Consider the following 5408-nt stretch of genomic DNA (forward strand, 5'->3'; position numbering starts at 1 on the left):
CTCTTTCAGAACTCCCTCTTGCAGGTCCTTCAGTGCCTTGGCCTGATGAACCTGCAGTAACGCCATAGCGTGTAAAGCGGAGGCAGCTTCTCCACAATCCGTATAAGCACCGCCGGTCAGACCAGACGAATGCCTACAGGCCCGGGAGGGGAGCAACGGTTTTCCCCGCCAGGAGGAGGCAGTCTTAGGACACAACTGCATCGCTACCGACCGCTCCACCGGGGGGCGGGACGCGGTGGAGGTTTCCACTCAAGCTCTATCCTCTCGGTGGCCTGGGAAAGCATAGCCGACATCTCTGGATCCGATTCAGGCGTTGCCATCGTCCCGGAGGGCGGCAGCACAGCCGAATCTTCCTCTCCAGAGAGCTCTCCCTCCGATGCAGTGATCGACGTCCGGTCGTCGGGAGGAGCACCGAAGGATACCACTGGTACGCTCTTTGAAGAGGGCCCAGCGCGTTCCTTTGGCGGCTCAACTGGTTGCGAAGCGCTAGAGGAGCGATGGTCCCCCAAGGGGGGGTCCCCCAACACTTCATCGGGAGGAGCACCAAAGAATACCGCTGGTACGCTCTTTGAAGAGGGCCCAGCGCGTTCCTTTGGCAGCTCGACTGGTTGCGAAGCGCTAGAGGAGTGATGGTCCTCCGAGGGTTGGTTCCCTGAGGGGTTTTCCACCACTGTAACCCTCAGACCGCCCATGCTACTGCCCGAAGTAGCCCTCGCCTGGCTACCGCCAGGACAAACACTAGATCGCGGCAGAGGCAATGGAGTTCCGCCCCCCTCGAGATAATGGAGCCTGGCTCGCATCTCCGAGATGGTCATCTTCCCGCAATGGGAACATGACTCACCCACGAACGCCACCTCAGCGTGTTTAATGCCCAGACACGTGAGGCAGCGATCGTGACCATCACCCGGCGCCAGGTAACGACCGCATCCAGAAATGCACGGGTGAAACGGCATCTTTAAAAAGACGATCCGTCGTCTTTACAAAGACGCACTGAAGCGCTGTCCGCCAACACAGAAAGCTCCCTAGAGTGCATTGAACTCATTGTCACAAACGAAGATCAAAGATATTGCAGAACGTTGTTATCGCTCGGCTCCGAAGCGAAAAGCTGTTATGCGTTGCACCTGCTGCCTGCTGCCTCTCAAGCTGTGATCAGCGGCAGCTGGATGCAATCATCGCTTGCCAATGTGCATTGGCTCGTTTAGTTTACACTCGAAGTGGACTGGTCTCTCTAAGCGAGATCCCCAATTCGTTGGTCAACGACGTGACTCGGAGTGACCGACTGAAAGGGAACAAGGATTGCTGTGCTACAAACCTTCTGTTCTCCAAAAGCAGATTTACATTACTTACATTTGAACATGCACAAAAAAAAAGAAAAAAAGAAAGATTATTGGTTAATGCACCTGTTGAGCTGTGGTATATTTGGAGTCTGACCTGCAACACTGAAACATGTAGATTGATGAAAATAGATTAAACAGCACTTGCTGTTTAAAAAAGATTGATTTATCAATGTAATTTCAGAAACTAAATGAATGTGCAAATGAATATCAGATATAAGCAGATATTAATTTGATTTACATGTGCACAATGGAGACTTTGAGACGACGGAGTACAGTATGTAGAAGTGCCCATTGCTGGCACACATACTATAATAAGAAAATAGCCATTGTTTTGTTAAAATAATTGAAGTTATATTCAAACGTGCAGCTGATGTGCACTGATGTGATTATCGTCTTCTGCTCTGCAATCATTCTCAAAATAATATATCAATATCATATAATCATATAAATGGGAATATTAGAGAATGGCAGAAGCTATTTGCACTAAGCGTCAAATGCTATTTACACTAAGTGCAAAGAGCAATCAGATGCTTTTTACACAGTGCAAATGGTGGCAGATAATGTTTGCACCTCAGTGTATTGTACTATAAATCTGTATGCAATTGTAACAACATATTGAGGGTAAATTATTATATTTATTAAAATCATTCAATGGATACCACCTAATTGGGACAATAAAGCTCTCCCTACACCTACCCCTAACCCTAACAGATAAAGACTTTATTCCTACTATTAAATATCTCTTAGGAACTTTATTTCCACTTTTCAAATATTTTCTTCATTTTTATTAAAATAAATGCCTTTCTGATCAGATATGTTATGAGAAAAGGGCAGCCTGGTCTCATAAAAATATGTACCTCTGGGTACTTTTCTGCAACACCGTTTTTACGTACCTTACTGCAAGTTTTGCTGCAGTTTCAAAGAGAAATGTCCACTGAGTGGCGCTAAACGTGGGTTCAATACGTGAACCCTGGCACGTTTTTATTACGTTGATATAGGTAAGTATTCCTGTGTTTTTATTACGTTGCTTCAGGTATGTATTGCGGCGATTCAGAATTCAAATATCCGGGGGCTGTCGCTAAAAGTTAATGCTCTATCCTGCTGGAAATATGCCCTACACCAAACCCAACCCTAAACCTTCCCGATAGTGTTAACAAATGCAAAACTGATATAAAAACACATTTTTTGATGCAACCGTGCCATTTTAACTTACTTATGAGCAGATTTGAACTGTTTTGTCGAACCGTAGTTACACGGGATTCGAAATGGAGGTCCTCACCTCTCAAGTACATCTCCGTACTCCGTGAGCTACCGAACAAACCTACCGCCTATGAAAACCCATAGATATGAAGCTGGATATGTGCGATGCTAACGTTCAAAAACAACGCACGGGTGAAACGGCATCTTTAAAAAGACGGTCCATCGTCTTTATAAAGACACACCCATGTAAGCTCTTTTAGAGAAATAGGCTCTTTCAGTGAAATGCTCTTTTAGGTACTGAGATGCACAGGGGAAATGGCCACTTGCAGCATGACAGGGGGTAGTGCAGCCTGAAGTGCGCAACCCACTCGACACAGGAACGACCACCGCTGAAGTGCCGTCCGCCAACACCAGGAGCTTCCAAGAGCACGTTGAACTCGTAGCTCACTGAAGACACTTGGATGGAGCAGAACGATGTTGTCGCTCGCACTGTTACCCTCAGACCGCCCATGCTACTGCCCGAAGTAGCCCTCGCCTGGCTACCGCCAGGACAAACACTAGATCGCGGCAGAGGCAATGGAGTTCCGCCCCCCTCGAGATAATGGAGCCTGGCTCGCATCTCCGAGATGGTCATCTTCCCGCAATGGGAACATGACTCACCCACGAACGCCACCTCAGCGTGTTTAATGCCCAGACACGTGAGGCAGCGATCGTGACCATCACCCGGCACCAGGTAACAAACCGCATCCAGAAACGCACGGGTGAAACGGCATCTTTAAAAAGACGGTCCATCGTCTTTATAAAGACACACCCATGTAAGCTCTTTTAGAGAAATAGGCTCTTTCAGTGAAATGCTCTTTTAGGTACTGAGATGCACAGGGGAAATGGCCACTTGCAGCATGACAGGGGGTAGTGCAGCCTGAAGTGCGCAACCCACTCGACACAGGAACGACCACCGCTGAAGTGTCGTCCGCCAACACAAAAAGCTCCCTAGAGTGCGTTGAACTCATCGTCACAAACAAAGATATTGGTAGGGGCAGAACGTTGTTATCGCTCGGCTCCGAAGCGAAAAGCTGTTATGCGTTGCACCTGCTGCCTTTTTATGCTCACGCTGTGATCAGCGGCAGCTGGATGCAATCATCGCATGCCAATGTGCATTGGCTCGTTTAGTTTACACTCGAAGTGGATTGGGTTTATCATTCATCAGCTGGAAAAAAAATCATTCTGAAAGTGATTCCAACGATATTGTTTCTCTGTGCCTTTATCGTTATAGCTGTGGTGTGGACTCTTTTTAGAACCTTATCTTTAGTTATCGTCCTTGGTGTGAACAGGCAAGTAAATGTGATTTAAGAGTTCGTTTAAAAGAGCCTAAAGAATATGCTAGTCTTAGATGGTACGTAGTGGTACGTTATTCAACACTTCAGAGCCACCACTGTAAATGCCTGGTCGCCACTTAATTTCAGTCTGGTCCTAGGAATGCCTAAGGTCATCTGACTTGCAAACCTGACTGTCTAGGTGGTTTATGTAAAGAAGATGCGCTAAATATGCAAATGATGTAATGCTTTGTACACAAGAATCTATCATTTAAAATCAATTCTATACTGAATTGGTAACCGAGGCAGTAAGTAATACATGCTGTTTCTTACGAGTACCTGTGAAAAGTCTGGCAGCAACGTTCTGTACCAGTTGGAGATGATATAACAATGACTGACTAACACCCACATACAGTCAACAATAATAATCCAGTCTTATGGAAATGAAAGCATGAATAATCTTTTCAAAATCACTAGAAGAAAAAAATGGTTTTAACTTTTCTATTGATCTCAGATAGAAAAATAGCAGCATTTGACCACAAAATTAATCTCTTTATTATTGATCTATTTCAAAGAATTGTTAAAGTGTACACCACAATTCTTTACCACTGATTTACAGAAGAGGGCCAAATTTCCCAAGTCGAAGAAATTTTGGGTGTCGGGAACTCCAAACTAGATTAATTCTGTTTCAATTGCTTTCATTCAATCTTAAAATATTTTGTGACATCCAGCATTTAACGTTGTATAAACCTCAATAATGAGAAAAGAACTCTTATCTTGTTTCCACAAGTGAAATATAGAACCTAAAGGTAGCACATATAATGAAAACAGGATTGGGCCTCAGTGAAAGGTCAAAGATAAATTGTTGACGAAACAAGTCTTAAAAATCAGGGAACTATCTTAAAAAATGTGAACTTAAACTAGCAATACCACTTCACAGATTCATTTGTTAGGTGGTCTGAGGCTAAAGTCAAGTCAAGTCAAGTCTGCTTTATTGTCAATTCTTCCACATGTACAGCACATACACACAGAGAATTGAAATTGCGTTACTCTCAGACCCTTGGTGCATACAGATAACACTAACAGTAGAACATAAATACAGATATACAGATTAAATATAAAATACAACTATACAAATATACAAATAAGGTAAAATGTAAAAAAATCATCCGCAAACTTAATGAAGAGGTTGGTACAACTAAAGTTGTATTTATTAAATTGAGGGCTGAGTATTTCTGTATCATCAAGTTTGCTTAAAACATTTGTGGACACACTTGCATGACAGCACTACAAAAATAAAATAAAATATCCTTAAGATTGCAGCCCTGTCTTAAAGGGGTCATATGATGCGATTTCAATTTTTCCTTTCTCTTTGGAGTGTTACAAGCTCTTGGTGATGCTGGTGTCCGTTTCTATAAAGTGGGGCAATTCCAACTTTGCAAGGACAGTCTGGCGCTTCTGATTCACAGTCTGTAAGTAAGTTTTCATATGTATAGGATTTGCCACTGATGATTCAAACGCGAGTTTTGAGCAGTGTAGAGTAGCGCTTGTTGTGTGT

This window comes from Sinocyclocheilus anshuiensis, unplaced genomic scaffold (assembly GCF_001515605.1).
Source record: "Sinocyclocheilus anshuiensis isolate Anshui unplaced genomic scaffold, SAMN03320099.WGS_v1.1 scaffold2306, whole genome shotgun sequence".
In the NCBI taxonomy this organism is placed as follows: Eukaryota; Metazoa; Chordata; class Actinopteri; order Cypriniformes; family Cyprinidae; genus Sinocyclocheilus; species Sinocyclocheilus anshuiensis.